Raw genomic sequence first — 10942 nt, 5'->3', positions numbered from 1 at the left:
TATATATATATATATATATAAAGAGTAACTGAAACTCTCGGGAGAGATAGATTTGTAGATAATATATAAATATATAAATAAATATATATATATAATATAATATAGAAGAGAATAACATATTTTTGGAGTTAATAGAGGATTGATATTGTACTGTGCTCTCCGTAAGTTATTGAATACATCTCTTTCTTAGGTTTCTCGGTCTCTATTTGCTAGATTGCTCGCCGCAATCGGGCCGCATTCGCGAGCGTACGGACAATTATAGCTCGAACCACGGTCGGCTTCGTCGACGGAATAATTAATTTCCAGATCTTGTTGGTTGAGAACGTTGCAGTTGATCTCGTCAGGTCCACTCGAACAGTCGTGCGACGTATTCGTTCGAATACGCCCCGTTCGACGTTCCGTGAACGACGAGAGACGTCGCGTTTGTTAGAAAAGTAATTACAAAATATATATACATACATACATACATACATACATTAGGCCGCAAAAGGGTCCGCAGAGGTCGGGATTTAAGGCACTCGGTGTGTCGAGAAACGAAAAGGTTGTGCGAAATGCGATCCCGCATTGGCACGAGTGCAATTGGGGCGAGTTCAAAATTGGATGGAAATGCGAGGTCTGTGCTTCACAGCTGACACCAAGTTGCAAGCTCTGCGCTCGAGATGATTAAGTGGACGTACATTCGGTACTCGGTGGTGGAAGGAGGGAAGAATATACAGAGAGAGAGAGAGAGAGAGAGAGAAATTACAAGACGGGGCTTGGCTGCGAAGGACAGACTTCGACGGTCGAAGCTGGCCGCGCGAGCGAGCTTTGAAAGCTGTCGTCATCGTCGCTGTGACGGGTGCGGTCCGATTGAATCAGCGAGAGAGAAAATTAGTTTATCGCGCGCGGGTAATTATACGAGTAGAATCGACGAATTCACTATCCGACTGTTCTTGGATGTTTTTAATGTTCACTATTAATACTAATATGGTAATGTAATAGTAAACAATAATTAACGGTGGGACTTGTATTATGTACGTTATTATCCGACTTTACGCCGTAGTGCTGTATCGAGTATGAGAATTAATCGTAAGCGCGAAGGAGAAAAAGGGAGAGAGAGAGAGAGAGAGAAAGAGGGAGAGAGAGAGAAAGCGAGTACCCTCACATGTGTGCATCACGCATACATCACTGTTTAGAATTTCCGTTCACCCGCGTTCATCCGCGTCGTCGTTACATAGAGAAGCGAGGAGAACTTCCCGATTCTTTCGGGATTGTCTCTCCGGGCACACAGAGGATAGCACGTAGTACGAATCGATAGAATGAATTCGGTGTTTCGCTGAGACGGAACGGATCCGTTCCATCAGCTCTTTTTCTTCCGCATGAACGTAGAAGCCGCGCCTAGTCGCGCCGGATCGTTCGCTGCACACTGGACCAGGTAGATTCAATCGATACGCTCGTGTTTGTAAAAAGAAGGAAAAAACAGAAAGCGGGAAAACAGGGCGAACGAGGGAAAAAACAAAAATCAAAAGTACACACGTAAATTAGAGGAACGCTCTTTTTCCCACGGGGAAACGTAGATCGTCGTTTTCGCAGAACTTTCCGCGGAACGGTCGTCGTTCCTTCGTATCTGCAGCGATGTATAAAACTCGTATCTTAGAGTGTGCACATGTGCAAAAAAGAAAAAAAAAGCATACTGGATAGTATTCTCGTTTCTTCGCTACTCGTGACACTCGAACGATCACAGCTCTCGGCCTTCTCGAGATGATTAACGCGATAAGGAAGGAGGAGAGGCGGGCTGCCAGAATCAGAAACATCTGTCTCGCTTGTCGTTGGGTTTCCTTCGTTAGAACAATCGGGAAGCCGAACGTGCTCTGCACCTTATATACGAGGTGTGTTGCTGCGTGTGCTTTCGTGTCATGTTGTCGTTGTTCGTCTCTCTTTCGTGTGTTTTTTTTAATTATACTTGAGGGTAGTAGCGATGCGAGTTGCGTAATTATCGATACATTGTCGTTCTTAGTGCTCTTAGCGTCGTGTTTAGGATAGGTGACGTTGCTTTCGAGGTCGCTTAGTAGGGGCTATTGCGAATTTATTTCGTTTGTATTTTCGACACACACACACACACACATACATCTGCATATATACACACGCATACAGAAAAATTTAGCGTGTAGTCTAAATTTCGATATCTAGTTCGTTATCGTATAAATAGCTGTTCGCGCTCGAGCTGGCCCCGAAATATACGCGTATCGACTAATAGACGACCGCTTGCACAGATTTCGAGCGAGATTCGGACTTAGTGAACACTCAGCGCCGATCCAGCGGCCCTCCGAATTTCCTTAGTTTCGCAACGGGAGGAGATCTCGCAGAGTCCCCGGATCTCGCCTAGTCGTTCTCTAGAGCTGTACGCGAGTATTTAGCGTAGTCGTGGAACCTGAATCGTTGAGTAGTGTTGAATAGTGAAGTAGAACAGTTTTTCTGCATCGACATCTCCGTTCGTTCGTTCGTGTTGAGACTTTAGAGAGAGAGAAAGAGAGAGAGAGAGAGAGATTTCCGTAGCGTGTTGCCTTATTAACGGATTAATATTAACATGTACGATAGTCGTGACACACGCAACATCATAGCACGCGTACGCTACACACGTGCACATCGTCGCAATAAATCAGTAAACAAGCTGTGAAGGGTCGTCGACACACCATCGAGCTAAATCTCCACTTCAGGTGCGCTAAATCTCTTTCTCTCGCAGCGATGAAGAAGCATCGTACACATTCACCCCCACTCAAACACACACAGACATACTCTCAGTCACTCACACATCAGACATTTACACACAATTATCAGTCTATCACGAAGGATCCGCGTCGCGCAAAGATCCGTAAATTTTCCTGATCGCGCGTGGATCCCTCCCTTCGACCAGCACTGACTAATTAATGCATAATACGGCGTACGGTAATGATACAGCAGCAGCGCGGAATTTAGTAACCCCGACTAGAATGCCGCCTAAGCGGCGGCGGCGAGGAAGTTTCTCTCGAGCACGATTACTAAGTGTAATAGAGCGTTTTTCGAAGCTTTCGCGCAGGAATTTTCCCAGAGATTTCTTAGGATCGTTAACTGAGCCAAAACCGTTGTCTCCGCTTGCGTATGTGTGCGGTCCCCTTTGTCGGGGGGCCCGACTTTAAATTAGGGAACATTCGGCGTCGAGCGAACGGGTACCGCGCTGTCGTGTGCGTAGGACCACGTCGTAGAGAGTTTCTACCGGAAATACACACGAACGGTTATCGTCCGGTGACACCTAAGTACGGATAGCCGACGAGTCGCTCCGACTCCAACGGATCGAGACGCGCATGGGTGTGGAAAAACTCGACGATTCTCGCTTTCTTCTTCTGCGCGTTTCCTCCTTCTTTTATCACGGATATATTTTTATTTGCGGATCTTCAGCCGCGTCGTATTACAGTGTTTCACACAGAACTCGTACTCGCGAGTGGTTGTTTTCTCCTGCTCTTCTCGACGACACGAACAGAGCGAATTCTGGGCCGAGTCGCTCGAATCTTGCAGAGCGAATTCTTCCTCCGCTCGTCTTTGGATCGTCGAGCATATTCGCGCGCTATATCTCTCGCTCTTAAAGTTGAAGAGGTTGGACTTTACTCCGTTTCATGTGAGACTTCACTCGGTGAAATTCGGAGAGCGCGCGCGCGCCTAATCCAAGGCTCTCGTCGCTCTCTATGCAGCATCTGATATATTGAATTGAAGGCGAAATTTATTTATAGAGAGCTACTTCCACTCTCATCTGTTGTTATTATCAATGTTTTATACAATTGTGACCCCAGAGTAATATATAACAAGAAACAAAACACCACAATTAACTTATTATTATCAAAGTTTCTCTCGATGTATCTTCATAGTCGACGAAGGATTGCCGATGTATTTCTATTTGCTTTGTGTGTGTGTGTGTGTGTGTGTGTGTGTGCGCGGGCGCGCAAGCGTGCGTGCGTGCCTGCCCAAAATAAAGAAATTGTATAATCGAGATATTTAGAATATAGATGTGTACATAGAATGACAAAACGGCGCCGCTGGGTGATGTTAATTTTCTGGTAATTGATCCGTACTTAGGCACTCGACGCACGCGTGTCGTTCTTCGATAAAAATCTCTATTTGTGTATAAATATATATATATATATATATATATGTGTATTATGTGTATATATATATATACATATACATATAAATATATACATATATTTCTACACACACATAGATAGACGATAGACATATGTAGATAAATACATGTAAACATAACACGCATATACGTATTATAAATATTATAAACATTGTGTAATGAAAGCTTGTACATGCAACGGATTATTTCGGAGGTCGACCAGAGTACAAAGCGTAGATTTAGTTTGGCCTCGGAAGTACTCCAGACGCACGAAATCGAATGTCATCGACGAAAAAACGTGTTAGTATCGAAACATATGTTTAACAAACAAAAGTACGCCTAGTTGTAGAAATTAAAAGGACCGTCACACCGAATTGTCGACGGTGTCGCGTCGGCCGAGAGAGGAAGAGAGAGAAAAAGAGAGAGAGAGAGAGAAAGAGAGAGAGAGAGAGAGAGGATACTGTCGTCTATTTCTCCGTTTCGACAATAATAATTGAAAGTTACGGCGGACAACGATTAAGGACGCGCCAAGCAGTCCCTAGCAGAAATTCGAATTTACGCATTTCCGTTGAACCTCGCGATGGAATCGAGGAAAACGCGATCGGACGGATGGATCGAGAGTGACGTGATTAAATACGACATTTGTATTGTAATACCCGGCTCGACGTTAGACCGTGGCCGCGTTGAGGGGGCGCTCGAGGGATTCACGCCCCTCTGATTCCGTGTGAATGAAGGGGGAAAATTTCGTCTCTCGATCGACGCGACGTGCCGTTCGGCAACGTCACACCGAACGTACTCCCTAGGCTACCGAAAATTCTAATCTCGTCGCGATGCAGCTCGTGACTACCGAGGTCACGCGTGTCGCGCGAAAGAGAAAATAAGAAGAGAAGCGAAAAATAATGAAGTAAGAAGGATCGAGTGGAGATTGAAGATGAGGAAAATCGCGAAGCGTCGGATGCGCGGTTTTCCGGAGTCCCTCGCTAGTCACGAGCTTCTCGTTCTTCCGATAATATAGAGGTCTTACTGATCGGTGACGACTTACTTAACCATTGAGGAGCGTTTCTGAATTTTTTAAGTCGCGCATCGACGTTAAAGTGCATATATCCTGGGCGTAAAAAGTCTATTTGATATTTATATTTTAATACACACACGGGCCGATTATATTTAGTGTATTGTAATTATCGGAAATATTAATTAACGTGCACGGCCGACCGTTGGCGACCTCCGTCGCCGGTTCGCATTGATCGGAACTTGCAAGATCAATCGGTAGGATCGGAACGATAGCGGAGAAGGCGGGCTGTGCGAACGGTCGGACGGGCGAGTCGCAATTTTCTGTATATAGATATAGATATAGATATACATATATATATATANATATATATATATATATATATATATATATATATATATTATTGTAGTATAAAAATAATCAAACACTAAAGACTAATGCTTAAAGTGATCGATGAGGTTCCGTTATAGCTCGGAGTCGCATAAGTGTATTCGTGTTATTATGCAACGTAAACGATACTTGAGCAAGATAGATAGAGAGAGAGAGAGAGAGAGAGAGTAAATGAACACGGAAAAGAGAGGGTGGAGAGGAAAGTAGAGACGAGACCGATTTGACAAATCGATATAGATCGAGTACACGCAGCGGTACAGACGTTTTACTGTGTGTTAGATCATAAATAAATATGGATGCTCGCGCGTCTCGGCGCGGGCAGTCTCTGAACTGAAAAAATTGAGTAGTCTTAAGAGCAGTCTGAAACTTTTTCTTTCATTTCTTCTTCTTCTTGTGCGTTCTTTGTTTCCTTTTCTTCTTTTTTTTTTGTGTGTGCGTTTTGCTTGCTTCTAACATTCTCCTCGATTTTGTGTTTGTGTATCACGGGAGATCCCATTCCCAGCTAATATCACATCCAGCAAATATGATAATGCCAGTGACATCATTAATACGTCATTATCGTTATCAACAGATTGTCATATTTGCTGGAAGTCCACTCGATAATGGCCGGGTCAACGAACCGATGGAACTTTCCGTAATTGGAAAGTCGCTGTCGCTTCCTATTTGTGTGTGTGTGTGTGTGCGCGTGCGTGCGTGTACGTACATGTGTGCGTGCTTGCGTGATCCTTTGCCTGTCACAAGAGTTAACTCCTGTCCTCTTTCGTCGAGTAGTATAATAAGCGCGCTCTTTTCTCATATTATTCTTTTCTCATTAGTATTCTTTAGTATTTTTAATCGCGCACTCCACGATTACCGGCTTGCGTCGATGATATCCAGCGCGAGCTAAGAAGGCAGACGGCAAAAGTCGCGAAATTTAGAGGCGTTTGGAAACGACATCCGTGGCGTTATCGCGGTTTGAAAATTAAAAAAAAATGGGAAAACTAGACACGGGATGAGTCGAAATGGAAAAGCTGTGAAAGACGTAACCGTGAAATCTTGCTTTGATTTGCACCAGCGTGCGAATCGCGTCAATTATTTCGACATTTGCGCGTGTCAAAAGACGCGGAAAAAATCTCTCGCGTTGCTAATTAATCACGTCTGAATCAGCTCGTCGCTCGTCGTCAATAAATAGAGAGTTTATCAGCCGTTATCACAGGCGCGGCGCGCTTATCGCAGCGATTCCGGAAGTATTTGCTCGAAAACAAAAACAAGAGAGGATTTCGTTCTTACGTACCTGTCACGCGTCTAAAAAAGAAAAAAGCCCCCGATCAAAACGCACGGTTTCACCGGAAGGAAGCGATCAAAATGAAACGTCAATCAAAATGACCTCGCGTTTGTAATACTTAGCTGACAGAAAACCCGTAGACGATAGGGATACTCGAGCCGTCTCTTTTTTATACAATGTTGCATCGAATTCAACGATATGCGTAACACGATTAACGATTAGAGAGGGGGTAGGGGGGAGTGAACACTTGTTCTTAGCGAGGCTCATTCTGCATCTTGCTGTGCTGTCACACACGACACCCGGGACTCGATCGGTCGATCAATCAATGTGATTCTGTGGCTTGGTATCTCCGCGGTATCTCCGCGCAGGGATTCGCAAACCCCTCGAAATTGATTTCTCAAAACAGCGAAAGACTTTCTGTCAGGTTCACTCCGTGAGAGAGCAACGTCGTTCCTCGTCTCTCGCTTTGAACAAACGTTAGGAGTATCGTTTAGGCGAAGCATGTGCACTTTTCCTCCCTTTTATATGCCTTTGAAGCAGTGTCTCTGTAGTGTCTACATCAAGAGGGAGAGAGAAAGAGAGAGAGAGAGAGAGAGCGTAAAAGTAAATGTAAGTAAATGTAAGTATCGATATTTTACACTGAAGATTTTAATTTGAAGAAACGACGTTGCTTGCATCGTCGGACGTGTGACCTGATAGAATCCCGCTTCCCGTTTTTTGCGATCGCACCTGCTCTCTTATACTTTTTTTTTTCTCAAGCTGTGGAATGATATTGGTTGTGAATTGGATGAAGAACACTTTGTGGGCATTCGGAGGGGCGTCACGTGGGGACCGAGTTGTGTCAGTGGGATGTTAAAATTTAAGTCTATGTAAAATATATATATATACATACACGCATAATTCTCCTTCGTAAATTTCATAGTTTCTTATTGGAATGTTTGTAAGCGTTTTTCTGCTCTAATGTAACGTTCTAGCGAATTTTGACGAAATAATACAGGATCCCCGAAAAATCTACACGAGATCTACGTAACGCGATAGACGTATTCGTTTTTTTGTCGGCCTTCACTGGCTTCGCAGGTCTTCCCAGACAACACGAACTTCTAAAAGATGTCTTAAAGAGATTTAGAAAAAAGAAAACGTCTTTAAAGAGCCTTCTACAATAGCCATTAAGTACGCAGTAAGACGTAAGCGATGAACTAATTGACTGGATTCTTAGTCCAAGAATAATTGATTGTAGTTGGTCAATTTCCGTATGGAAGAATAACTACAAGAGTACGAAAAAATTACTGGTATACTATTGAAGAACGATAGTTTTTTAATAGTACATCAATCATTTTTTCGTATTATAGTTTTTTCCGTACGGGTTAGCTTACAGCATATTTTACGGTTATTATAGACGGTCCTTAAGACATCTTTTAGAAGTTACGTGTTATCCGACTTGTATCAGATCTTATAAACACAAATTACCGCTCTACAGTAATATTCCATTTTCGAAATTTTCCAAAGTTCGAAGATTCTTATTCAAGTATTCGGGTGTGGCGAATATTTTTCCCGATAGTTATTGCTCGCGATCTTGTTTTCCTAAAGACGGTCCTAATTCATTTGGTTGGGTTAGCATAGGATTTTACGCGAAAAAAATGAACATATCAAGACATTTGATATTTATTAAATCGCAGATTCTAATCTCTGGTTTAAGTGGAAATAATTTGAACTCCGCTTTGGGAATGATCGGAGATCGCTTCTCTTTTCCGTTTCTTCTTGCTATATTTTTCCGACACGACAATTCTTTCGCTTTTTTCCACGGATCTTGTTGAAACAACTACCGGCAATTAAAGACAAATCGAACGTTACAACATGTAGCTAATGTAGCTTTCGACGAGCAATATAGCGAAGAAAAAAATTCTACGAGTGTCTTTCGTAGCCTGGATATGTACGAATAGTAAATTAGCATTAGGTGTCCAAGTGTGCGTGTAACTTTGTATAGAGCGCCGCCTCTCATTGGTTTGCATTTTCATCACTCACTCGTTCTATCGCGAATTTTTCTCCGAAGTAATACATGCCCTAATAAAGAGAGAGAGAGAGAGAGAGCCTGTGAAGAAGCTAATAAATAACTGTAGCGTATAGAAAGAAAAGAGAGAGAAAGGTGGAAGGAAACAGAGATCGCTGATGAGAACTCGCGATTGATTTCCGATAGTCTGCTGTATTCCGCCAAAATATATTCGCATTTTGTACGAAGTATGAGAAATCGAGTTGCAAGACTGCTTTTTATTCGTATCACACACACACAGTCGATCTTACTTGCACACCGCGCGTGCGCGGTCCGAGGAAGAATGTCGTTTATACCATGAGAGAGGGAGAGAGAGAGAGAGAGAGAGACCTCGCGAGTCAGTGCGACGTTAATTAATTAAACGATACGCACGCGTTGTGTGCGCACGTAAAAATCGGATTACGATAATTGTTAAGTAAACATGCGACTGAATAATCAACCTAAAATTATTGTAATAATGCGTAACGAAGAAAGAAAAAAAAAGAGAAGAAACGCGACGCGGTACGGTGTAGGATGTATTTGGGGTGCCCCGTAACTGTGATTTTATAGCAAAAGAAAATAGATAAAAAAAGGAGAAAGAAAGAAAGAAAGAAGGGGAAGAAAATACGGAAGAAATATAATACCATATGTTAGGATATAGGACGATTGGCCTTCTTCCGCCAAGTCACAGAATCGTAGCGCTAACTATTAACGTATATTCATCTGCATATACAGGGTGTCCCGTTTCGATCGTTCCACACGATTATCTTAGAAATTGTTAGCGATCACCGAAAAACATAGAAAGGTTCTTCTTGGATCAAAGTCGCTCTGTTTTCGAGGGAGAGAGACGTCTTCTTATGATCGACACGTAACTTCGTTCTAAGCGGAATCGCTTTCCGAGATACGAACGTCACCCTTCGTTTCTCCAGATGGAAGACCGTATGGAGTTTTCTTTCTCTTTCTGTGTTTTACTTATTTATTTCTTCCTTCTCTATTCGTTCCTCTCTTTACATAAATAGACACTCTCTAGACGAAAGTGTTCCGTTTACACGTGTGTAAAATATAGCCGAATAAAATTCAATTAACCAGAAGTAGTTGATCGATCTTTCGGTGCGAACTAATGACCAATATCTTTTAATGCAATTATATCGAGAGAGAGAGAGAGAGAGAGAGAGAGAGAGAGAGAGAGAGAGAGAGAGTGAGTAAGTGAGTGAGTGAGTGAGTGAGTGAGTGAGTAAGTGAATGAGAAAGAGAGTGTGTGTGTGTGTGTGTGTGTAATTTCCCGTGTTTCAATATATGGATTACTTTGCGGAAATAAAAAAGAATTACATCACCACAATCGAGTTTATACAATCGAGGATAGTATAATGTGATAGGTGCTCGACTCATATACATACATATATATATATACATATACACACGCATATATGTATAAAATTTTAGGCTTTACCCGCAAAATTCTCGTATACGCGCAACGCTCACATTGTGTGGCAAAGGCTTGTATAAGAGAAAGACGTCGAAATGGTTTCACCGTCGTCGCCTCCTGCGATTCGCTTCATCGACACGATCCGTCGTCGGTACGGTAATATATTCCGGAAGGTAATATAGAGGAGCATGCAATTCTGAGAGAAATTACTTTTCGAAACTGCGCCGGATCCTTTCCTCCACGCGACAGTCTCCCTTCGTCGAGGACTGCGATCCCTTCCCCCGGTCTCCTCGGAAAGAAAGAAACGGCCTCGCGAGACTCCACCCGCAGCCGCACAGAGAGAGAATTACTACTTCGAGCAGCACCGTGTTTATCTCTCGTCGGTGTACCAACGATACACACACACACCCTGCGATGCACGCAATTCCCATCGTGACAGCGAGAAAAAAAATATTCAGATCAGCGCCGTGGTAATAATAATATGACCGAGGCCTCCTGAGATCGGTCGTCTCGCCGATCAGGAGGCAATCTAGAATACACCAACGATAATAACGTAAAAACAAAAACAACTACAAAATGAATGTTGCCTTTTGTTATGTTAGTTAACTGTAAAAGACTAAGATACTAATGAATTATTGCGCGATATTAATAATGTAATAATAATATCTACATTGTATTATATATATATATATATA

The sequence above is a fragment of the Dinoponera quadriceps genome, unplaced genomic scaffold, assembly GCF_001313825.1.
Source record: "Dinoponera quadriceps isolate SergipeBrazil2010 unplaced genomic scaffold, ASM131382v1 scaffold3061, whole genome shotgun sequence".
Lineage (NCBI taxonomy): Eukaryota > Metazoa > Arthropoda > Insecta > Hymenoptera > Formicidae > Dinoponera > Dinoponera quadriceps.
The sequence above is the reverse complement of the archived record's forward strand: the minus strand, read 5'-3'. Positions refer to the sequence as shown.